General features: G+C 37.1%; 1 protein-coding gene across 3 annotated transcripts in view; it reads left to right on the top strand.

Annotated features, from left to right (window-relative positions):
* The window catches only part of LOC138700100 (vascular endothelial growth factor receptor 1-like), a 343,737-nt gene that overhangs the window by 63,270 nt on the left and 253,636 nt on the right, over nt 1-26,831 (top strand). The gene's annotated exons all lie outside the window — the stretch shown is intronic.

Raw genomic sequence — 26,831 nt, 5'->3', positions numbered from 1 at the left:
ACATCTGCTCAGCATTGTCTTTAAAAGAGCTGCATGCAGAAGATCCGGTTTAAGAATGTCTCTTCAATGTTTTCTTAATATAAAGTGATATAAAACCATTATTATTATTATTATTATTATTATTATTATTATTATTATTATTATTATTATTATAAAGATATTAGTTACAGTGATGAGGAACTCCATACCCTCGAGGACTGAACTGGAGTTTGCATGTTTCTGTTCCTTATGTAACTTCATAACCTTACACGCTATTTCATCGTTCAATCTTGTGAGCATTTTATACTCTTGATGAGGCAAATGTAATGTGTTTGATTCAGAATCATACACCATGTGTAAACACAAAAGCGCTCAATTTGTTCGAACACAATACGGTCCACACCTGTGGAGTAACGGTCAGCGCGTCTGGCCGCGAAACCAGGTGGCCCGAGTTCGAATCCCGGTCGGGGCAAGTTACCTGGTTGAGGTTTTTTCCGGGGTTTTCCCTCAACCCAATCCGAGCAAATGCTGGGTAACTTTCGGTGCTGGACCCCGGACTCATTTCACCGGCATTATCACCTTCATTTCATTCAGACGCTAAATAACCTAGATGTTGATATAGCGTCGTAAAATAACCCAATAAAATAAAAACACAATACGAGAGAATGAAGAGCAGGTTATCTAATGGGGATGAAGGGGGCAGAAATATAACTAAGACCCTACAGCGCTTGCAGAATAAGAAGCCAGCCATAGCTCCCTTTAATGGAAGGCCTTGTCCAGCGAAAAGCGGCAACGCCGCGCCTTCTTCTTGCGTCATCGGATATCAATAATGTATAGTTATTAACGTGTAATAATGAGCTTACCGTACTTACAATCAATTGTTACAATATATTCAGACATTTATTTTGCTTTTATTTACATTTCCCAATTTCTCTTTAAAAAACTTTACATCAACTTAGGGTAGATCTGTTTATAAAATTTTCAATGTGATTTTAAGCGTGAAATTAACCTATCACTAATACTGTAAACCTAAACTACAATTCTTCATTAATTAAATTTTTAGATGCCGGATAGATGCGTTGCGTTCTTCCGGGCTGTAAAAACGTAAGTTGGTATGTCAGTTTCTCGAGGTACAGAGCTTCATATAATACATCTCACTTAATACTTTCTGTATTGAAATGGTGGTCGGTAGTCAATATAAAAAGACCCATTACAGATAGGGCCTACATAGAATTAGAAAAGTTTGTCCTTACCGTTTGAAAAAAAAACAGCTGAAGAGAGAGGCTTTTACAACAGATTCTTACTTGATTTAATCACTCAAATGAAATTTAAGTCTTCCAATAAAATGGACCTTAACTAAGGACACGTCCGATGCCTTATTCCTTTGTACATAAATTGGAAAAATTATTAAATATTCACTGGATGATTTGAATGTGCAGTATGTACTCACTGAAGAGTTCCAGACAGATAATCTATAAAATCTCGTTTAGTTTGTTATCGCCAATTGGCGGGGGGGGGGGGGGTGGACTATAATGTGTTAAAGAGTTTGAAACTGAACAAGAATTACTTATAAAAAGTGTCTTAGGATTGCACTCAGCTAATTGAAGTATTAGATTTTTGCTGATATTAGTGGTGTTACATTTTATGTACAAAATACTAATAATTACATCGAAGGAAATACTTCTAAAACATATTCTATAATATTTTAACAGAAGCTTACAGTGTACTACATTTTATAAATCAGAATTATACTACGTATGTGGTTATCTCACATTCAAGATTGAACAAGAAAGTCATTTGCCAGGATTGTTCAAGTCTAATAGTAAATATTCAGGAGTTGGAATGCGAAGACGAAAAATATTTCGTCGTGATGGATGAGCAGTTCCGACAATTGATGATACAAATAACAAGACAGGTGATTGGCATTACGCAGCTATTGCTTTCCGAAAAATGTGAGAGTTCGTTTCCATCCGTGCATGATGAATATGAATATATTGCTATATTGTGTTCATTAAGTGTGAAGGGAATATTTCCAATACTACCATTAAAAATAATAATAATAATAATAATAATAATAATAATAATTATTATTATTATTATTATTATTATTATTATTATTATTATTATTATATATTTATTTTTTTACTTGTTAGGAGGGAGGGAAGGAACAACCCACGCACTACGACCTGAGGTCTGTTGTATACCCTCCGAAATGGGATGAGTTGCGTGCCCAGCAATCCTCTACGCGCACCGACCTAACCACTTGACCCCCTTAACGACCGGTCCCTACAGCCAACAGAGTCCATGTACCACTCCTGCTTCGGCAACTTCCCCAAGGCTCACTTAACGGTTCGAGGCGGAAGTCCTCCCCTGAGAAAGTCTGCCTCGAGTTCCGTTGCAGAAGCTATCCATCATCATGAACACAATCCACGGAGGCCGGTCGAGAGAGCCAGCAGCTTCGGAGGGCCGCTTGTAGAGCGATCTGAAAACCAGAAAAAGCAACGGGATGATGAATGAAAGGATGATAGGGGAGGAAATGAAGTAGCAAATATGAGTGGGGTTCCAATCGTCTGAGTGAGGGAAAACCCCCGAAAAAAGCTCACCTAGGCAACTCGTCCCGAACGGGGATCGAACCCGTGCCCGCTGGGTTCGGAGTTAGACTCGCCAACCCCTCAGCCACAACGGTGGACTATTTATTTATTTATTTATTTATTTATTTATTTATTTATTTATTTATTTATTTAATATGGCAGACTAAGGCCTGTAGGCCTTCTCCTCCGGTCATTGTCAGCCAGACTCTAATCGAATACCATAGGCTTATATATTATAGTAAATATTACAATACAGCAATAATATTGCAGTGAGTAACAATAGGATATAATAAGAGTAAAAGTAAATAATAAAAAGTCAGATTAGTAGTGAGTTAGTGAAACAATTATGAGCATTGATAGAAGTAGTTGTAATAGGTTACTAGTAGTAATAATAATAGTAGACTCATAATAATAATAATAATAATAATAATAATAATAATAATAATAATAATAAGTTTGTCTGTGCTGCGCAACAACCATTAGCCAATAAAAATCCAGCACAGTGATACAATTAATACAATAATATTATATCCCGCTTGAACAAGCTCCACTTCATATCATATGTTTTCTTATTCTGAAAGCGCTTAGTTTCTGTCTCCTTGTTTTGCCCGATAACTTTCCCCGTTAATAAGAAATTATTATTATTATTATTATTATTATTATTATTATTATTATTATTATTATTATTATTATTTTACTAACCGTACCCGTGCGCTCCGCTGCACCCGTTAGAAATAAATATAAAGTAATTACATAATTAAAATAGGGCATTTGATCCAGAGAACATTCGTGTTTGATAGAAGGATAAATCGTTTAATATGTTACTTAATTTAAATTGTATTTAAATAATTAAAATGCGATCATTTTGGTCCAGAGAGCACTCATTTGGTGCAATGACAATTCCTTTAACATGTTTCTTAATTGTTATTACCAATTACACTGAAAAACAAGTAGTAGATATCTGACGTGATGTTTACTGTTTGTAATGTAGTTTTTCATGCTGATTTCAAATCTGAAAACCGTTTTGCTCTATCACGTCAGGTTTTGAAATTATCGACGAAAATGTATTTTTACATGGAACACTGTCGAATTTTTTTTGTCATTTTTCGTTATTTTTAATGTAATGCTGAAAAATTTCGTTGTTTGTGTTCTGTTGCATTAATATACTTTCATTTGTTTCTTTTTTACTTATTTTCATTGACAATGACAGTGGACGGTGGATATTACGGCATCCAGAGGTTGTAGAAATTCACCAGAACTGTTTTGCTACGTGTGCGGCTATGTAATAGACAATCCTATGGGAAGACTTTTACGCCGTTTGCGAAGAAAGCATATGAACTATACTTTGATTCGAAGGTAGATAGTAGTAAGTCGTAGGCACCACAGTTCATCTGTTCGACCTGTGCATGCAAAGTGCGCGGTTGGTTAAGTAAGGAAAAGAAGATCAACCATCTGGTATTTGGAGTTCCTATGATATGGCGTGAATGAAGCAACCACATCACAGACTGTTATTTCTGTTTGGCAAACGCCACTTCTCCTCCAAAACTCGTGCATCTGTAAAGTAACCTGACGTTTCTTCAGTTTCTAAACCAATTCCATATGATCCCGTCACTTGTCCAATACCAACAGCACCTGCAGAATACACAGCTACTGAAGAAACGCAAGAAGAATGTCCTCTTTCATCTCCTTCCAACGACTCAGACTCTGATTACTACCAACCCGGAGAAGATATTCATTTGACGAATAATGTTAAACTCATACGAGATCATGCGATCTCATACGGGACGTGGCACTAACGAAAGGTCACGTTGAACTGCTCGGTACGTCTTAAAGAATTTAATTTCCTTGCACAACGAATTCACAGTTTCGGCACAGACACAAAGAACTTGTGAAGTTCTTTGCAATGGAACTTGTGAAGTTCTTTGCAATGAGTGACACTATTTGCTACTCCACGGATGTTCAAGGTCTTATGTCAAGTCTTGGGGTGGAACACAGCATTGAAGCATGGCGACTATTCATAGACTCATATAAGATAAGTTCGAAGGCAGTATTATTACACAACGGAAACAGAAATGCTTCAGTACCAGTTGCATATTCTGCGCACCTGAAAGGGTCGTACGAAACCATGTCTCTACTTCTTAAAAAAACGCTATCGCGAGTGCAATTGGCGTATCTGTGGTGGTTTAAAAGTTATCACAATTCTCATGGGAATGCAGACAGGGTACACCAAGTACTGCTACTTCATCTGCGAGTGGGACAGCAGAGATAGAAAGAATCACTATATAAAGAAACTGGCCAGACAGCGATAGAATGCAGACAGGAAGTAAAAATGTCCTTCGTGTGCCATGGGTTGAGCATGGCAAAGTTATTATGCCACGGCTTCATATAAAGCTGGAGCTCACGAAGACTTTCATGAAGGCACTAGACAATGACTCAGATGCTTTTGGGTACCTCTGTAACAAGTTTCCGAAGTTGAGTTACGAGAAAGTGAAAGAAGGTGAGTGCATAGGTCCACAAATGAGGAAGATCATTGCTGACAGCCACTTCTAAGACTTACTGGGTGATACTCAAAGAGATGCACAGGTGGCATTGAAGTCAATCGTAGTCAATTTCTTTGCAAATAATAAATCGACTATGTGAATGTTGTGTAGAAGTGTATCAGTGCGTACAGACAGCTAGGTTGCAACACGTCCCTCAAAATGCATCTCCTCGACTCATATCTTGATTTCTTCCCCGAGAACCTAGGTTCAGTCAGCGACGAACATGATGAACGTTTTCATTAAGACATCTCGGTGATGGAGTCACGCTATCAGGGTCGATTGGAGTGCAGCGATGTTGGCTGACTACTGCTGGACTCTTGAGTGCGACATGACAAATGCTCAGCACAAATGAAATTCTATAGCCAAGGAATTCAAACAAAAAACACCCCTTAAATTAAGGAAGTAAATTCTATATATGTACATATGTATTTTACATGTGTATTATACCTTAAACTATATTACTATTATAATTATGTCCCATGTGGCGCATTTGCACCATTTTCTTAGCTAAAGCCATGTTCATTATTACTCCATGTAGGAATAAATGCTCTACTGAAATTCCTGTCTGTGAGTTGTTAAACATAATGGTTGATGTCGTATATCTCAAGAACGGTGGGTAATAGAGACAAATGGTTTGCATATTCGGAATCAGCATGTCCCAGTTGTCTTAGAACGCTTGTTGGATACCAAGATATCCACCGAAAGTGTTTTTTTTTTTTTTTTTTGTTATTCAGTGTTATTTTTGGAAAAGCGAAAATTACCAGAAAGATTTTGGCTACAGATTCATTATTATGTTATGTTATATATTATATTATATTATATTATATTATATTATATTATATTATATTATATTATATTATATTATATAAAAAGTGTGTTGATAACGGATGTACTCCAATAAGAAAGTTTTTAATTTGTTGTGGGAGCTCTTGAATCTCATGAGGAACAACTTTTATAACAGCGCAACATAATCTACTTGGCTCATTACCTAATTTTTTTGCATTGCATTTATTGCATATATATAATGTATTTTAACACGATTCAATTGAGCATAGTTAAAATTTTAATTATAAAATAATGGATTGCTAAGCTAACGTACTATTACTGCATACTAAATCAATACACTCTCGTTGTTCGTTAATTCTCTGAGATGAAAATAAATGTGTGCATAAAAATTATTTTAGGAAATACAGGAAACGAATATATAGAATAGCCTATCAAGTTTTCTGTGCATAAGAAGCTATTTTAATCTTACCTGTCCTCAATTCACTCAGAAGTTATTGTAATAACTAAAGATGAGGGATTTGTGCGGTTTGTCGTCAGGTTGCGTGTGCATAGATGTTATGCAGCTGTATGCCCAGTGCCTGTGTTGACTTCCGACGTAAACAAACGACGCGAAGAGTACAGTCTGAAAATGAGAAATGCAACATTCCGTTAAGATCTAGCAGATGACAATATACAAATATGAGAAATATGTTGAAACATTAATATAGTTAGAAAAAGAAACTTGCCTTTATGGTTTACCCATAGCTTCAGAGCCAGGCGCGGATCTAGAATTTAATAATAGGGGGGGCTAATAATAATTGAGGGGCTGGGTGCAAGAAGGGCATTTTAGAGGATGTGCCCTTTTTGAGTAAAACGCTTTATTGTGATCTCTGATCTGTTATGCATATGATCACAAAGTTGTAGTTCAATACTGTAATCATAGAGGTCAGGAGTACAGGTACACAAAATGTAAAGGCATGCATAGATAACATTATTACGGTTTGAGTTTCCGACATCAATTTTCTCTAAACTTGCATTTGAGAGAAGTGCCTTTCTTGCACCAACCCCTCAATTAACATATGAATACAGTAGTATAATCATTACACAGAACAATGGGATTAAAAATAAATAAATAAACCACAACAATATTGTCACTCTTAGGAATAGAAAGTCGATTAAATGTTACTTACAGTTTAACGAAGCTGAAGTCGTCTGGGATGTTTTACTTTGGTTAACCTCTTCAACAATTTTCTTTTCAATAATGGTGCCACAACAGTTTATGAGATAGTTTTGCGTTGTTTTACTTGTTAGAGAAGAGTTTTTTTGGGGCATTTTTAAGATGAATATGCAGAATCTGATCACCGGCATCAACGCTATATTTAAGAAGCTCCTTGGAATTACCTTCGTTTTGATTTTCGCTTTTTAAGTCAATCGCACCATCATCCCTGTGTCCTCTTAATGGAATATTTTGTCGGTCGCACAAAATAATTGTTTTTACTATTGGGACAAGTTTCATCCTGTTTTCGCGCATTGTTTGTAACACTTCATTATTCAATTGAACCAGAACGTTCTCTACCTTACCTTCAAACACTCGTTTAAAGTTGTCACATTTTAAGAGAGCAGTTTTGTTATAACTGTTCTCTGAATGTCTCCTGAATATTTCAGAGGCCTTTTTGAATTTTCTTAGAGGTTTCGTAACTAAATTGTGTAACGTACGTTTGCTTCGCCCTCCCTCTTTAGTTCCGAATAAAACGCACACGTGACAGAACGCACCTTCATCCTTCTTACTGTAAGACAGCCATGGAAATCTTTTAAGCCACGCATGCTGAAATTGTCTAGACTGTCCCGATTCTAGTGTCCTCGGAAATGGATATTTTTCGTCTGGAACCCATGGATTTGTTAGAGCTTTGTATTTTATCTCGTCACTGCATATTTCTTTTTCCACTAAGCAACCAATATCTAATACATTATGAGTCGTCGAACTAGCGTCATCACTTTCACCGCACATAACCGATTCCCTGTTACGGTATTAACAGGCATACACTTTTCTTCATCAGTTGTATCATTGTCATCCGTACTGCACTTTTCTTTCACTTCACCACACGGTTTCTTGAAAAATTGTAAGATATTTGTTTGAAACTTACGTTCCGACATTTTATAATTTCTTATAACTGTTACACTAAATAATTCACCTGTGCAGACTGATCACTTCTCGTCTCAATTCAGAAGTCGAATGTAGTGGCTATTGTAAAGTACGATAACAAAGATATTGGTAGCAGCCTAGCTACAGTGTGGTAGAGGTGGTTACCGTTAGATTTCCGTTCCGAAGTCCGAGCTATTGTTAAACCCCATGGTAACGACCCCTAAGGAATGCGACTACTTACCTGATCTATTCACTGCGAACTGTAAAGAGAGTTTTATGTCAAAGTAAAATAGCAAAATAATATGAAGTTTAGAGAGTGAAGAAATCATAGAAGTTATATGAATGAAAAAATAATGCTTTGTACATTTTAAATAAAAAAAGTCTTTGAAATGATAGGGGGGTCTATAGCCTCCTAGACCCCCCCTTGTATCCGCGCCTGTTCAGAGCCATCACAAGCCGAATTGCACTGCACTACTACAGACATTCTTAAATTATCGAATATCAAACGTCGTCGTCGATCACTCAAACAGTTTTTGAACTGAGAAAAGCTTCTTTCAACGTCACAGGACGTTGACGGTGCATATGTCAAGTATACTGTCCTATCGTCTGATGATTTTGCATTCTTCATCATGTTATTGTTAAATAGCCCTTATTTTTCTGTAGAATGTTTTGCCATTTATTTTTTATTCTCTGTGTGCACGGTCCTGGAGGTCCTTTCTTGATTTTTTCTGACACCTCTTCAATTATTGCTACGCCCTTGGATATTTCCAAACCAGACATTTCTAACTGCGTTATGCTTTCCGGTATCGTTCCGTGATTTTGGTGTATGAACTTTATATCTTCAAACAGTTCAGTGGAAATAAGAGAAATGGCAGTATTTATAGCAGATGCACTTTCAGTACTTATAGCATCAATTACTTTTATAACTGAAGTGTAATTTACTGCATAATATGAGACAGCCTCTAACCAGGTACCCCATCTTGTAATTACTGGTTTTGGTGGAAGGGCAATACCTGGTGCAATGTCTCGAAATTGTTGTATCCGTGCAGGCGCCTTAAGAAATATTTTCTTCATTGCCGATATGAAGGTGTCAACATCACTAAACATAGCACGGATCTCCTCAGCCAATCTATGAAGACCATGAGCAAGGCAAGTAATGTGAATAATGTTCTTATACCGTTCTTTTATTCCATTTGCTGCTTTCACCATATAGGGGGCAGCATCGGTAACGAACAGTAGTACGTCTTCGTATCTAACCTCAAGAAGCCATAAAAGACACATAGCATTATGAAACAAGAGTTCAATAGAATTATGATTCACTTTATCCAAAACCTCGGTAGTCAATAAAAAGGTTTTACCCGGACCGTCTCTTGATAGTACACCTACAATTACGTTTGCCACAAATCTGCCTGTTACATCTGTCGTTTCATCTATTGACACCCAGATTTTGTTACCGTTGACAGATCTTCTAATGTAACTCAATGTATTTTCATAGCAATCAGATACATAGTCTTTACGGAGAGTTGTCTGATTCTGAATGCGCTGCTTGGTATATTTCCAAAAATCCTCGAAAATGGGGATTGTCTACTTTACTCAAAGGAATATTTGCTTTAATCATCATCGCACATAAATCCTTAGCAAATTCTGATTTTGCATTTGATGTTGATTTTGATGTTGAGGGAATCACCACCTTTAAAGCGCGTGCAATATTGTCTTTATGTTTTTTGCTGTTACAATGCCGTTCTACGTAATACTTCCTACATAATATTGTAATTTCATACTCACATACTGTACATACAATTGTGTTTGCTTGGATGCGCAACATATCACTGCTGTCTCCGTAACAAAGTATTTAATTTAACATTCTTTGTTTGCTTAGTTTCCGTCATTGTAGGTAGCTACTGCTCACTACGTCCGTTCACCACTGCAGTGCATTGCACTATGAAGGCCTGCGTTCGTTTCGTGTTGTTATGATAAGACGACAAGTAGGCAAATGGATAGAGTGTAGTTGCATTTCTCTTGGTTACACTGGTCGTAGTTGTTCACCTGTCTGTCCACCTATGCTCCCTGTCGAGTCAACGTGTTTTTCGTGCCGCGCACAAACCCCTCATCTTTAGTAATAACATTATAGCATTATGTCCATCCAGAGAAACTACACTTTCCAATGGTGAAATAATAATTAATTATACAAATCGGTTAATTTGGCTTCCGATATTACTTCATACAAACACAGAAACATTGTCTGTAGGCTATGTTTCATAGCTTTCGATTGTTGTGTCCAAGGCCCCTTACAGACGAAGTCGTTTGTTTTTTATTTCATTACACCGCCTTAGATGGCAGTTATTTTAATTTTATAACTCATTTATCTCATTAAATATCAGTCCTATCAAACTTTTTCATAGAATAACACTTATCAGAAATCATTTTTAAAGAAACTTTTTTTATGTAACATTTTTCACAAAAATCAATAATAAGCGAGATATTTCGATTTATTTAATTCAGGCCCCCTTATAACCCCCCTTTGAAATAATGTATTTTGAATGCCATATAGCCTAAAATCTAAGTTACAACGAACTTAATTCATATTTCAATTTTCATTCGAAATCGGTTCAGCCATTATCGCGTGAAAAGGTAACAAACATCCAGACAGACAGACAGACATACAAACAAAAATTTCAAAAAAGCGATTTTCGGTTTCAGGATGGTTAATTATACATGTTAACACCAATTATTTTTGGAAAATCGAAAATTACCAGATTAATTTTGGCTCAGATTTATTATTAGTATAGTTGTCGATTTCTGACGTTTAAAGTGACTGATTGTTTGCCCGCTTCTTTTGCCCAATATAAATGCTTAAACTTCCTACTTCTACTAATTATTGTGAAATTATTTTTCGTTTAATGTTTATTCCAGAAAAAAAGCAAGAAAAAGAAATATTTTGTCGTCTGATAGCTGAAGCTGCTAACAGGCCTTGTGACAAAAATATTTATACAGTCGCGCATAATGTTCCATAAATTAATTTATACATGTATACTTATTATAATTTAATATTATACACGTCATTGTTTGATTTAATAAATATTTATAGCGCAGGTAACATTATAGGCTAATATATGATGTAATGTAATATAATACCACACTTTTTTTTTTTTTTTTTTTAGTTTCATGCAGTCTTGTAATCATGCAGGCGATTCTGTTTGTGAAGGTGGGAGGAGGAAAATAACACTTAATAAAATTGTTGCAGAGTAATATTATCAACAAAACACGAAAATAATAAAAGTTTCTCTTGAGATAAAATCCATGCACGTAATGTGAATGTTAATGTTATTATTTTATATTTTTATACTGGGATCAATATGAATATCTTGATCAGCCTCGATCTAGGTCATGTTTACACGTTATTAACGGGGGATGGGTTAATATTGCACAGGCGCGGTTCTTTACGTTGCAAGCCTCATTTGTGATCGTACATATCATCGGCTTACTTCTGAAACCCCATAAGTCCAATTTTTTCCGACTGTCGAAATCTATGTATACTTTGAAAATGCGGCTGCTGCTAACACCTCGTAAGACTGCAAATGCTTCTGTAGTTTATAGATAACAAATGCTTAACACTAAACTTGTTAGCTGGGTTATAGACAATATAAGAAGTTATTTTGCTCTCTTGTACAATTTCCTGAAGTGCAGTTACGAGGTTTTAAAAGTAAGCCAACGGTATTTCGATCAGTAATACTGCCATAACGTAAAGAATTAAACTGACCGTAAGTTTCCTCAGTTTCAAGAAAACTACTAACACGTGTCTTCCTTCGTTCTCACTTTCCTTATTTCCTTTATTTTTTCTTTGAAGCCATTCTTGCAGATGTTGATTCGTCCATTCGTTTATTCGTTCGTTCATTCATTTATTAGTTCGTTCATTCGATGTCTTGTTAATGAATTTAATTAATTCATCCACTTACTAATTCTGTCCTTTATTTACTTACTTTTTCTACTTTATTTCTTGAATTTTTTTTTATCTTCTAACAACTTATTGTTTCCTTGTAACCTTTCCATTTTCATCTCGACTCCTCTCCCTTTTTGCTTTCTTTCTTTGTCTTTCATTTCCTCCTCTACCTGCTACCCTTTCTTCCTTCCTGTTTTTTCTTTCTTACACTTCCCCTCTTTATCTTTCCTTCTTTTCTCTCCCATTTCATTTTATTTTCTATTTTCCTAAATGAACTTACCTTGTAGATATTTTTTATTTTATTTTTCATTTCCTCTCGAGGTCTGGCCATTTAATCCATGAATATTTCATACAAGGGACAATTCACCCAAAATATTTCACCCAAGAAAATTCATCCAAGAATATTAATCCAAAGATAATTCGCTCAATATATTCCTTCATACCCTCACCCTAGGAACATTCAACCAACAATATCCCCATATCCAGATCCATGGTGATATGGTAATATTTCTATTTTGTATAGAATGCTTAAACTATGGATGGGATAGACCTGTAATAATATCTGACTTTGAACTGAGTATTATCCGAGCAGTTGAAAGTGTATTTCATCCTGTTACAATTTGTCTTTGTTTTTTTCCATCTAAAACAAAGTGCTTGGAGAAAAATCCAAGAAATGGGGCTTCAGGCTGCATACAACGATGAGGATGATAATCAGACCCCGGAGAAAGTATTGCTTACAGGGAAACGCGCGATGTAGTATAGCTAATGTTTATGAACCGAGGACTCTTGCACGCATCACTGTGCAGGTAGTAGTAGTGCCCAGCGTAGCTTAGTACAACGCAGTCAAAAGTAATCGACACGTGTCTTCAGAATGCCGAGACCAAAAGTACGCAAGATAGAAGGGCTAAGGAAATATTTTCGTCAATATAGAGAAAATATGTTTTCCATCCATGGTAATGAACTGTTTTGTGAATTGTGTCACGTGAAATTGGCAGCCGACATGGCATGCAACGTTAAGAAGCATATAAATAGCAATAAGCATAAACGCGCATGTAACAGACAACAGAATTTAAGCAAGGTGCAGCAGGAATCTCCTTCACAACTACTTGAACATTTCGAAGATATGTGTTATTGCGTCAAATATTCCGTTAAACAAATTAGAAAACGCGAAACTCTGTGGCTTTTTAGTAAAATACACTGGAAGACAAATTGCTAATGAAGCAACACTGCGGAAGAAGTATGTGCAACATGCATATGAGAAATGTCTGCGTGAAGTGAAGTGTAAATTACAAAATGAGAAGATATGGGTTTCTATAGATGAATGCAAGGTCTCCGTTGAACATCACGTTGCAAATGTGGTTGTGAGTGCCTTTAGTGCGGAATGTTGCTGTAGACCCTATCTCTTAATGAGTGAAGTGTTAGAGAGGGTTAATTATTCCACCATATGTGAACTTTTTGATAGTGCTATGGAGTTGCTATGGCCATCACGTATGCAATTCGAAAATGTGTCACTATATGTTACAGATGCTGCAAGCTATATGAAGAAATCTGCTAAGTTTCTTGAAACACGTTATCCGAATATGATACACATTACATGTCTTGCACATGCATGTCATAGACTGGCAGAAGAAGTGAGAGCACAATTTCCGGACGTAGACAGACTTATTGCAAATGCAAAAAAAAAGAGTTTGTTAAGGCGCCACATCGTGTTTCTCAATTCAAACAACAGTGTTCACAAGTACCTATTCCTCCATGTCCCGTCATTACCCGTTGGGGATCATGATTAAATGCGTGCATTTATTGTAGTGACAATTTCGAATCTGTAAAGAACGTGATTCAGTCATTTCCTTCAAGTGAAGCCGCAGAAATCAAGTTACTCAAGAACTTTTTAATAATACAGACATTAAACATGATCTAAAGTATATTACGTCAAATTTTGAGTTTTTGCAGTTGCTATTGAAGCTTTAGAAGAATCTGGTGCAGAACTCGTGACTCAAATACACTTGGTAACAAATATTGTTAGTAACTTGAATCACGTTGAAATTGATGTTGGGAAACGTGTATCTGCAAAGATGAAAACAATGTTGGACTCAAATGATGGATACCAGACTCTTAGTAAAATTGCTGATGTTCTGTCAAATGAATGTTCTTCTAGTAGTGTTAATATAAACTGTAGTGACATGAAGTATTTTTAATATGCTCCGGTTGTATCTGCAGATGTGGAACGTAGTCTTCTATGTATAGAACATTGCTGTCAGATAACAGAAAATAATATTGGTAGTTCATTGCAATGCATCAATACGTAAATAATATTATTATCAGTATGTCAAGTACAATGAAATATTTAGATCTCTTAATGAGCATAAATTAGAATTGCAATTTGTATGCTTCATAGCTAATCACTGGGAACTAGTCAGAAGGACGCACAAATAATGAGACTTTCATGTATTACTTCATTTCTCATGAACCAAACTGTACTACTGCCAGCGTCACGCTATCTATCATTATTTACCCCATCCCTCTCAAAGCAGGTATGCTATGTTGCATACTAAGCTGGTAGCAATACTTTTTCCGGGGCCTAATGATAATACAATAATACAAAAATTCGGTGAGCTACTTAGTTTGGCCTTCGTGCCTGTAGAGAAAGTTTTGCCAAATTTTGATGGTTTGTTTCCGATTATTCCGAGAGAAATGGCTGATTTTGCTAAATATATTAGTGTTCGAACAAGAGATCGTCGCGTTGCAGTTTAAGCTCGACACTATCCAGTGTTATGAAGCCAGTTTCAAGCAGCTAGAAACGAGTCCCGTACGAATAACAACCCTGAAGCCTGGCACACCAGGTTCGCAAGCATTGTAGCTAAAAAGAATCAATCATTATACAAGCTAATATAGCACATATAGAAGGAACAATCAGATGTTGATACGATGGCCCAGGAGTTAGATGTTGCACGTCGAATCAGAGAACCACAAAAAAGAAAATACCAGAACCTGAATGTTAGGCTGCAGAACATTGCATCCCAGTATGATGATTACAAAGATGATGGTAATATTATTGGATATCTGCATGCTTGTGGCTATAATATGGCAATGTAAATTATGGTGTTTGACATAACTACGAAATTAAAAATGTAATACATAAATCTAATGCACAAAACGATAAAAATACATTTGGGACAATTTTTTTGGTCGAACTTTCTTTTGGATTAATAATTTTTGGCAAATTATCCAATGGTCGACTGTTCTGAGGATGAAAATGCTCCTGGCCGAAAATTCCCTGGATGAATAGGCACCAAACCATTCCTCTCGCACTTCGTTTTCTTTACGTCTGTAAACTTTCTCTCTCTCTCTCTCTCTCTCTGTCTCTCTCTCTGTCTCTCTCTCTCTCTCTCTCTTTCTCTTTCCCTTCCCCAAGAAAATAGCTGTTGTTTGCTAACTCAGTGTCATATCTCAGCATTCCGACTGTTGTTTGCTAACTCAGTGGCATATCTCAGCTTTCCGACCCTGCAACAAGCCCTACTTACCCGGATATTTATGCAGGATTGTAAATGGATACTTGAGAACAAAAGCAGAGGAGATGTATAGCAGTAGCGAGAGCAAATGAACCGCCCGACACGGCGCGGCGGAGGCTCTTATCAGCGAGGCAGGAAGGAAGCCGGGAGGGACACGAGTGCCAACTGAACACAAACACCGATTATGTTGTGTTATGGGCTCGCATGAAAACTTCCACATATCCACATACAATTGCTCCGAACAATACAGCACATCAATGATTGTTGAAAACAATGAATTGACTGCGGTTATCTCAGTAGTGTCAAGTGTGACATCCTAAATGGAGCTCAGTTTACTGCTTCTCACAAGGGAACAAACGATATTTCATTCTTGCACATTCTTTGAGATAAGTACGGTATGCGCCAAAACAAACGGTACTGAAATTATCGCTCATCTGCTGTCCAAGTTTTCCTAGCAACGATGTATTTATTTATTGTATATATAAGTTTGTCATAAATATGAATTCGATGAGACGGCCTCCAGATATGGAGGGTAGCTGCGAATATATTGAATAAGCAGTCGTGGATAGCCGATAAGGGGCGGTCCTCCAGCTTGGAGGTTGGGCGAAGGGCTAACAACCCATCACCGTAAAAAACAGCTTGTTACGAAACCTTACAATAAGATTTATAAAACAGTTATATTACCGGTTGTTCTGTATGGTTGTGAAACTTGGACTCTCACTTTGAGAGAGGAACAGAGATTAAGAGTTTTTGAGAATAAAGTTCTTAGGAAAATATCTGGGGCTAAAAGGGATGAAGTTACGGGAGAATAGAGAAAGTTACACAACGCAAAACTGCATGTATTTTATTCTTCACCTGACATAATTAGGAACATTAAATTCAGACGTTTGAGATGGGCAGGACATGTAGTACGAATGGGCGAATCCAGAAATACATATAGAGTGTTAGTTGGGAGGCCGGAAGGAAAAAGACCTTTGGGGAGGCCGAGACGTAGATGGGAGGATAATATTAAAATGGATTTGAGGGAGGTGGGATATGATGGTAGAGACTGGATTAATCTTGCACAGGATAGGGACCGATGACGAGCTTATGTGAGGGCAGGAATGAACCTGCGGGTTTCTTAAAAGCCATTTGTAAGTAAGTATTATGAATTCAGTGTTGTGTTGATTTCTACAATTATGGTCCTACAACAGAGGAGAAAGTGTTTATTGTGGACCATTATTTTCGGTCAAACTGAGTGGGGCGTCAGAATGGACCGAGCATGCACCACGCTAAAGAGTATACAGGAGTGATTTAACAATGTGGCACCAAATAACACAACAATGTTAGCTGTCGTCGAAAAGTTCCGTCGTACGGAATCAGTTTCATGTCACCTTGCGTGTTATAATGACATCTTGATTTTCAGAGTATGTTTGTAATTTCAGTACTCCGTATGACCGGAAATAATGCTCGACAATAAACACCTTCTCCTCTGTTGTGAGAACTATAATTGCAGAAACCAACACAACACTGAACTTACAATTTGTCAATCTATTGTATGCAATAAATAAATATAGGGTTATTCAAAAGTAAGTTCCCATTTTGAAACTGATGTATCTTCTGTAGATATCAGCAATTTGGTTTCATATAGGTTCAGATTAGATAAAAGGAAAATCAATTACGACAAGAATGAAACATTAAACAAGAAAAACAACTTGTTATATTTAAATATGTCTAGACTAGACGGCATTTCGGAACATTTGATGAACAATAAGCAATAACAATATCGTCCGGTCGATTCTTTGCGACATAGCCTACTCTAAATAATATTTTGATTAGACCTATACAATAACTATTTCCCACATTTTAGAAAATACTCAACAAATTCTGTACTAATACGGACATTGTTTGTTAAGATACAGTAGATACTACTGTATGTAGGCAAAGTGTGATTGCTTCTAACTCTCTCAAAGGGTCAGATGGAAAATCAACTAAAACGTCCCTATCCAATTTGTAACCATGAACAACATTTATCGCAGTTACAATGGTTCTCAAAAATTGTCTATCACAAAGTCCCCCAGTATATGTCAAAATATACCTATATTGTGTGGAACACATTCTAAATCAATAAGCCAGCGCAGCCCTGCGCCAACTGAGCTACCCAGGTGGCTCTTCAGAGCTGTAGAACTTAATCTCACAAAAAAATAATGGAATGAAATGTGATGAAGAAAGCAAAGTGCTGGGCGGTTCATTTAGTAGGGGAGACTGTTGTGCCTTGAGCATAGTGTACCTGGCTCATTTGTTTATTTATAATTTTTTCTGCTACCTAGCTGACTTAGACTAAAGCAGATTGTAGAGAAAGCCGCTAGATAGCTCTGGTCATAGTTCCGGTTTGATTTATTACAAAGCAGTAATGACGTGGCTCCGTCCTGCTGAAACCACATGTTTTCAATGTTAAGATCGTGCAGTCTCGGTGCAAAGAATGTTTCAAGCATAGCAACATATTGCTCGACAATCGATGGAAGCCGTTCGCCAATTGTTTGGAAGGCGCGTCATGTTACATAACAATGACATTCCATGGCCTGCGTGATCCCCTGATCTCAGTGTTTGCGATTTCTTCCTGTGAGGACATCTTAAAAGCAATGTGAACCGCACACGTCCAGCAACCATCGCTGAACTAAAACAGAGTATTGAAGGCGAAATTACTGGCATTCCTCGAGACATGATACACCGAGCATTCCAGAGTTTCCACACCAGGCTGTCAGAATGTGTACCCCGAAATGGAGCATATTTTTCCGATCTCATCTTCAAGAAGTAACATGACAAATGACATTGTGTAATAATGGTGACATAAATGGCATATTATGTACAAGCACTTCCATCAATAAATAATGTTTGTACTGTTTATTCGTGCTATTTACATTAATTCAAAATCTTCCGTTTCCCTGCGCCACTTTGTATATCTTCGCCCCATTCTCGCTATAGTATTAGAAACTTTTTGGATACTTCTGCTCACGGCTGCTTTTTTATTCCAACATTACCCCGTATTAGTGACGAGAAGTACCCGTAACGTAAAATTTTAGTGTACCTAATTAATAATACGTGTAGCAAGGCAGAGAGGCATATTTCTGTCGTGTATTCTAACCTCACTACTAACTTCCTGTCAACAGTTTACGAGTGTGTGTTCCCTGGTAAAGAAAATCGTCCTGAGATCGATTCTTTACGACATAGCCTACTCTAAATAATATTTTAACTAGACCTATACAACAAGGGCGCCCGCAGAATCCGATCTCAATGGTAGCTTACTTACTTTACTTTTGAGGGCCTCTCCACTTTTCAGTGGTTACCCTTTATTCCCATTTTCCATCTGCGTCTGTCATTCCAATCCTGCTCATTTAGTCCCTTATCATTCATCATCCTCAATATTCCAGCCTTCCATAAATTTCTAGGCCTTCCTCGTTTCTTTCTACCAGCTGGAGACCATTGAAGTAGCACGTTTGGCCACCTCCCCTCATCCATCCTCCTTACATGACCATACCACTGAAGTTGTCTACTCTCTATTCTTGCGATCACCGATTCTTCCATGTTCATTATCCTTCTAACATCCTCGTTTCTTCTCTTTTCCAGCCTGGATATTCTACCACCTCTCCTTATGCCGTCCATTTCAACTGCCTGTATCTTACTTTTTTGGCCTTCCGATAGACTCCAACCTTCAGCCCCATAAGTCAATATATTTTCCACTATAACCTCAAGAATTCTCTTTTTTGTTTGCATTGTTATTGTCCTGCTCCATAGCACTCCATTCAACATCTTTATTGCTCCTCTACCCTGCATTATCCTATAATCTATATCCGCTTTACAGTTTCCAGTCTCATGCAAAACCGACCCCAAATATTTAAACTCCTTCACTATTTTAATTATTCCTTGGGGCAACTTTATATTTCGTCCATCTCCACCTATCACCAGGTATTCGGTTTTACTCATATTAACTTTCAGTCCCCCCCTGCTTCAAATGCTTCAAGGAGTTTCCTTACCATAAATTTTGCATCTTCTCGACATTGTGCAATTATCACCTGATCGTCTGCAAATAGCAGCGAGTGCACTGTCTCATTTCCAACTGGAATTCCCATCCCTCGACATGAATTATTCCACTGCTTCAGTGTCTGCTGGATATATATTTTAAACAAGGTAGGGAATATGCTACAGCCTTGTCTCAAGCCTTTGGTTGTATAGAAGGCAGCTAATAACCTTTTTCCTATCTTAACAGCAGCTTGACAGTCTTTATATAGCCTCTGAATTAACGCTATTAGGGGTAAACTAACACCAATACCTTTTATTTCTTCCCACAACTGCTTTATAGGAACCGAGTCGTATGCTTTCTCTAAGTCAATGAATACTAAATGTGTTTCCTTTCCTTTAGCATACATTTTTTCACTTATCTGTCTCAAATTAAATATATTATCCATACAACTCCTTCCTGCAGTAAAGCCTGCCTGATCTTCCGATATCTTCCCTTCTATTTCTTCCTCTAATCTATTCTTGATGATACTATTAAAAATCCTGCTAATGGAAGGCATGACACTTATTCCCCTGTAGTTGTTGGGGTCCTTCTTATCCCCTTTTTTATGGATAGCGGAAATATATGATATTTTCCAGTCTTCTGGAATTTCATCTCCTTCAAGAATTTGGTTGAACATCTTAGTAATAAGCCTTACTAACAGAGGAGGTCCATATTTCCATAACTCTGCTGTAACACCACCAGGTCCACAAGCCTTACCACTCTTGCTTTTCTTCAATGCCTCTCTAACTTCTTCCTCTGAGATCGGCTCCACTCCATTCCTAATAGTTATATCTTGATCACTTTCCTTTTCATTCCTTCTCTCAACTAGCAGATCTTGAAAATAGTTTTCCCACTGATTCATAGTTATGAGCTGTAGTACTGGTGAAGGGTTGTTGGACTTTCTCATTTTACGTAGCAGTCTCCAAGCTTGTGCCGATCTATTATACCCCAATTCATGATCTATTTCACCGCATATTCTTTCCCAGGATTCATTCTTACTTGACTTAACCAGTCTCTTAACATTTCTTTTGCATTCCCTATATTGCTCCAAATCCTCATTAGATTTTGTGCTAAGCCATTTATTATACAGAGTTTTCTTATGGTCTATTGTTTCCAGTATTTACTTGGTTATCCATTCTGTTCTCCCTCCACTTTGTCTCTCCCTTCCTAAAGATTCCTCTGCCACCTCCATTATAGACTTTTTAAGAAAGATGGTAGCAAGATGGTTAAAAAAATTAGAGGAAATGGATGGACGAGAAGGGAGAAAACTGAACATGAAAAATAGCCAGTTCTGAAATCTGAATTACCTTGCGCACGCATTCATAGTTTAAAGCACTCGCTTTTGTTGAATTGTTTACCGAGGGTTTGAGAAAACATGTATTGAGCACGTAGAGAAAAATAAAAAAACACATAAAATAAAAAACTCAGTGGTAACAGTTTCTACCACTGACTACCCCCTGTGGTCGCCCTTGCTATACAATAGCTATTTCTCACAATTTAGAAAATACTCAACAAATTCTTTACTAATACGAACATTGTTTGTCAACATATATAACTACTGTATGTAGGCAAAGTGAGATTGCCTCTGTCTAACTCTCTCTCAGGGTCAAATGGAAAATCAACTAAAACGTCCGTATACAATTTGTAACCATGAACAACATTTATCGCAGTTACAATGATTCTCAAAACTTGTCTAGCACAAAGTCCCCAATTATATGTCAAAATATAGCTATATTGTGTGGAACACATTCTAAATCACATTCTAAGTCTCGTGTGTGTGTGTGTGTGTGTGTGTGTGTGTGTGCATACATGCGTATGTGTGTAGGGTAAACTCATCTAATTCCGTGATAATAAGATTTTATTGATATTATTTCTATATGAAGACACAAAATAATATTGTTTATTACTGTAAACATTTGTTCAAAAGTCGTAATATGGAAATCCGTGAAGTAATAACTGATAGCTGTGTTTACTTAGAGAGAAAAAAAAATTGAAAGCATCACTCACATTTCATCTAATTCCGTGATATTTCACTTAATTCCGTGACACTGTAACCTTAATTCCGTGACACAATAGTTGACATAAAATAAAAAAGAATAATCTTACATTGTGACCTTAAACATTAACATGAACGTAATTACCCTAATTAAAGTTACTCATTATTCATATAATCAACTTGAATCATCACGATCAACATCAGAAGTGGCACAACTATCACACATAAAACATCAGCATCAGATTCTGCAATTTGACACTTCTCATGATATGTTTTCCCACAGAATGAGCAAGCAATCCAATTTTCATTATTTCGTTTTTTGACGTCAACACTATAGGATCCGTTACAGACTCCACAAACCCAATCTTCATCGTTAGAACTGGCTTGTGATATGGATGGCTTTTCTTGAGAAGATTTTGTAACTTCTGCGGTGAAGCATTAGCTGGAGACTTGGTTGGTAGCATAAGGCACTTTGCTCTGACATCTATTTTGCGGTTTGCCGTTCCTTTTTCTTTGATGGATCATATGTGGGTGTTTTCAACAAATCTGTTACAACCTGACGTCGTTTCCCTTGTGTTCAAACAGGCAACTGAACAGAATCATTTTGTTGTGATGAAAGAGACAGCTGAGCAAACTCTTTCTTCTGGAAGGTCACCCTGCGTTTGTTGACTTCCAAGAGTTGGCTTGTCTTTGAACTTGCTAGCTGTAAGGGCTTCATCTGTCAAAGAAGATGGATTGAATGGATAAACTCCCATTTTATAAAACTCTGAACGGATATTTGTTGATGTCATTGCCTTCTCATATGCCACATTGAATAACTTTTGCAAGTCAAATCGTGTTTGTGCAACATTGGAGTTCGTCGTATGAAAGTTCTCCAACTCATTTCTCTAAGTTTGCTTCAAGGGACGATAAACACTGACACCTAATGGTTGCAGAATATGGCTGTTATGAGAGGACATGGTGAAGAGGACGGTCTTGTTTTCTCTGGCCAAAGCCAACACATCAGGACCTACGTAACGTCCATGTTAGTCCATCAACAAAAGGAAAGGTCTGCTTGGAGGGATGTTCTTCACAAAGTGACGCATCCAATCAAGAATGAGATCACAATTGATCCACCCATTTGCTGAGAGTCAGATACTCAGTTATCTTTTAGAATCTGGGTAGATAAAGCTTGAGACCAGTTCCTGACTAAAAAAATGCCTGAGAGTTCCGAGAATCGAACCCACGTGCGGATCAGAGAACAGAGTGCTGATCCCTTCGCGAAGATGGTCGTTATTAAATATGTATATCATATGCAAAATTTTGTTCATTTTAATTGGCGTTAATATTCGATTACTTAATATAAATTATCTAATTATTATAAATAAATATTATAAAAAATTTTATATATTCAAATTTGTTTTAAAATTAAGCAGATATAATTAATTAATATAGATGACAACTAGTCGTACAGGCCATGTGACGTTCATTCATTTTCTGTTCACTTAATTCCGTGATACAGTAATGGCAGCCAAATGTTAAAAATCCTAAGAAATTGTGCGGACAACTTAAGGTTTGTAGAATAAATCATATAAGTTAACTGATAACTGTGTTCACATTCTAAATCTTCAAAGCAATCTCTATAGAAATATATATTTATACACACGTATAATTATGCACATATCTGTTTTTTTTTTTTACTTATTTTAAGATACGACACCAGGACAACTCAAACCAAGCTTCTTAGTAAGGGCGCACTATGAAATGACTTCCTGTTAGCAGTGCACTTGTTCCCAGAAGTCCAAACTTCTTGAGACGGTAGCTGATTAGTGCTGCTATCCATTGAACAAACTACCAACAATTTGTCATGTACACAAAATTCAGTGATATTAATTATATTCAGTATAACGGAATTACATGAGTCACGGAATTAGATGAGTTTACCCTATGTGTCATTTTTACGAGCAATTTTGAAATAGCCTAATCTCAAAGAATACTGTAATATAACCGGCATACTATGAAAATATAAATACAGGGTGGAAGTAAAAGGGACGATAAGGTACACCTAAATGAATAGAAAACCTATATAACGTTTTGTGATTAAATGCACGGTTAATTTAAAAATTGAATTGAAAGTTTCATCAGTCCGGCAACATCGCCGCTAACACATCCTTTTCGCAGTACAGATGTAAGAGGTCAACGAACTCGGTCTATCTCGCGAGGTGAGCTACTCTGGCTATGACGTTTCAATCTTTCGCATGTGCAGTAGCTTAAAATTAGTGGCTTTTAAATTAAATTTACACGAAAACCGTCCGCGCTATTGAAATACTCCAGAGGGATAAATGATCCTTTATTAGATTTCCTATCGATACAGACAGAAATCACGATTCTACTCACAATAGTTATCGAATAAGAGGGTGTTAGACATTTTGAAAAAAAAAAAACTAATGAACTTACCACCAAAATAATGCATTTAATATTATAGTTTTTTGTTACATACACCATCAGCTATTTGCTCTGAAAATCTGCAGGGTTATTTCACTTCCACACTGTATAACTGCTAGGCTTTAATAAACAATACAAAATGTGAGTCACTACTATTATTATGCTACTACTGCTGCTACTACTGCTACTAGTACTACTGCTGCTACTACTGCTACTGCTGCTACTACTACTGCTACTATTGCTACTACTACTGCTACTGCTACTACTGCTACTGCTACTACTGCTACTCCTACTGTTGCTACTGCTACTGTTGCTACTGCTACTACTACTACTACTGCTACTACTAGTACTACTGCTATTGCTACTACTGCTACTGCTACTACTACTACTGCTGCTGTTGCTACTGCTGCTGCTACTGTCACTACTGCTACTGCTAATACTACTACTGCTACTACTATTACTACTGCTACTACTACTTCTGCTGCTACTGCTACTACTACTGCTGCTACTATTACTGCTACTGTTGCTATTACTACTACTACTACTACTACTACTACTACTACTACTACTGGTACTACTACTTACCTCTAGTAAGTTTCTGCACGTATAGGCCTTTTATGAATTTTGGCATCTCGATTTTATTTTCAATTCCACCTCCATTTTGTTTCGTTCCTTTAATTGACACAGTGCCTGCATTTTTATGAAGATCTAGGTGTACCCTTGCTACGCAAATTGTTGTACTGTCAATCTTTATTCTTGAAACGTAGATCTAACCACCGACATTGCACTAGGAGCTTCGTAGCCTATTCTGTTTCTTTCTCTTGTATTCACGTAATTTTATTAACAATTGAAAATATTCTTCCGGATTCTGCATTTGAATGAGTGAGGCGTCATCTATTTCCACTTCAGGAAAGCTGTAAAACTGTTTTTTATTTAAAAAATAGTCAATATTATCCATTCTACTGATAACTTCAACTTGATAAGCGAAGTGTCAGATTTTTTATGGTTTATGTAGACTCAACTGATAAGGCTATTTTAGGATCTAAAAATGTCATTGTCTCAAAAATGATGAAAGCAGTAGGCCTAATCTTATTTTAGAAGCACTTACGAATAATTCATATCAATTACATGGAACTGTAATCATTGTAATAAATTCCAGTGAAATGTCGCAATGCAAGCAAATGCAGGAAGCAGCCAACAATAACAAACCAATCTCTCGGACCCATATGCAATATTCAATGAATATCTGTACCATTCAATGAATACGTTAACTATATTTAGATGTATATAGTGGCGTAATTTACATCCCCGCAGACCACGCGTTGCGAGGGGGCCCGAGGCCGGGGGGGGGGGCCTAAAACGTTCAGTGGTTACTGACGCATATTTGGAAATGAGTGCGAATTACAGTTCAAGTATTTTTCCATAACGCATAGCCACTCCTTTTACACTCTGGCATATGGAAATCTGTGGTAATGACCGCCATCACTGGACCCGAGGATGCGCATGCGATTATCCAACTGGCAGTACTTCGCATGATACACCCCTGTCGATTGCCTCAGTAGACACGCCCACAATACTGCAGTGACGCCATCGTTGAAAATGCGACTTAGTGACTTTCATGGATGGAAATTGTTTCTCGTGGTGTATTTTCATGTCATCAGGTTGTCAGCCGTAGTTTTTTTAATTGGGTTATTTTACGACGCTGTATCAACATCTAGGTTATTTGGCGTCTGAATGAAATGAAGGTGATAATGCCGGTGAAATGAGTCCGGGGTCCAGCACCGAAAGTTACCCAGCATTTGCTCCTATTGGGTTGAGGGAAAACCCCGGAAAAAACCTCAACCAGGTAACCCCGACCGGGATTCGAATCCGGGCCACCCGGCCAGACTCGCTGACCGTTACTCCACAGGTGGACGTCAGCCGTAGTCGCAACACATAAACAGTAAATGCACATTGAAATAAAGAAGTTTTGTATAGCACCACGTCTGCTTGTTACTAGATTTAATTCATCATTTTTCTCGTGTTTTGTGACAATGAAACCTGTTAAAAGTAGTTATGAACATTTAAGTGGTGTAGAAAAACGCAAAAGGAAAAGAGAACTTGAAAAATCTGTTTCAAAATCGACTAAAATAGACTCAGTATTTCGACCAAATAGTCAAACACAAACTACCTGTGGTGGAACGAATCCCAGTGTTTCAGTACCATGACTCAAGAAAGACTTAGTGCTCTCAGTGTATTAAGTATTGAATGTAAAAAGGCCCGAAGACTTGATCTACATGTTTTTCTTTTTGTAGGTTATTTTACGACGCTTTATCAACAGCTTAGGTTATTTAGCGTCTGAATGAGATGAAAATGATAATGCCGCTGAAATGAGTCCGGGGTCCAGCACCGAAAGTTACCCAGCATTTGCTCGTATTGGGTTGAGGGAAACCCCCGGAAAAAACCTCAACCAGGTAACTTGCCCCAACCGGGAATCGAACCCGGGCCACCTGGTTTCGCCGCCAGACGCGCTAGCCGTTACTCCACAGGTGTGGACTACATGATTTGATTGAGTCATTTGCAAGAAGGGAAAAGCGCTTGTTGAACTAAGTTTCACATTAAATTTATCTTAGGTAGGTCTATTATTGTGTAATTATAGCCTTAGTAAAACAGTAGTTATAACATTTATACTTTTTCATTTCAGTTCTGTTCACTAAATTAAGTATTTTGCTATGTTAAATTGTTTTATTCAAATTAGATGTAAAAAAAAAAATAAAATTATGAAAATATGCAAAAATAGCACTAAGAAAAGGGGTCCAGATTCTCATTTTTGCTGGGGGCCCAGCTATAAAAAAGTACGCCACTGGAGGTATTCTGGATTTTCTACTATTTATATTAATATCATCAAATAAAAAGTATGTAGGAA

Source organism: Periplaneta americana, chromosome 5 (assembly GCF_040183065.1).
Source record: "Periplaneta americana isolate PAMFEO1 chromosome 5, P.americana_PAMFEO1_priV1, whole genome shotgun sequence".
NCBI classification, from domain to species: Eukaryota; Metazoa; Arthropoda; class Insecta; order Blattodea; family Blattidae; genus Periplaneta; species Periplaneta americana.
The sequence above is the reverse complement of the archived record's forward strand: the minus strand, read 5'-3'. Positions and strand labels throughout refer to the sequence as shown.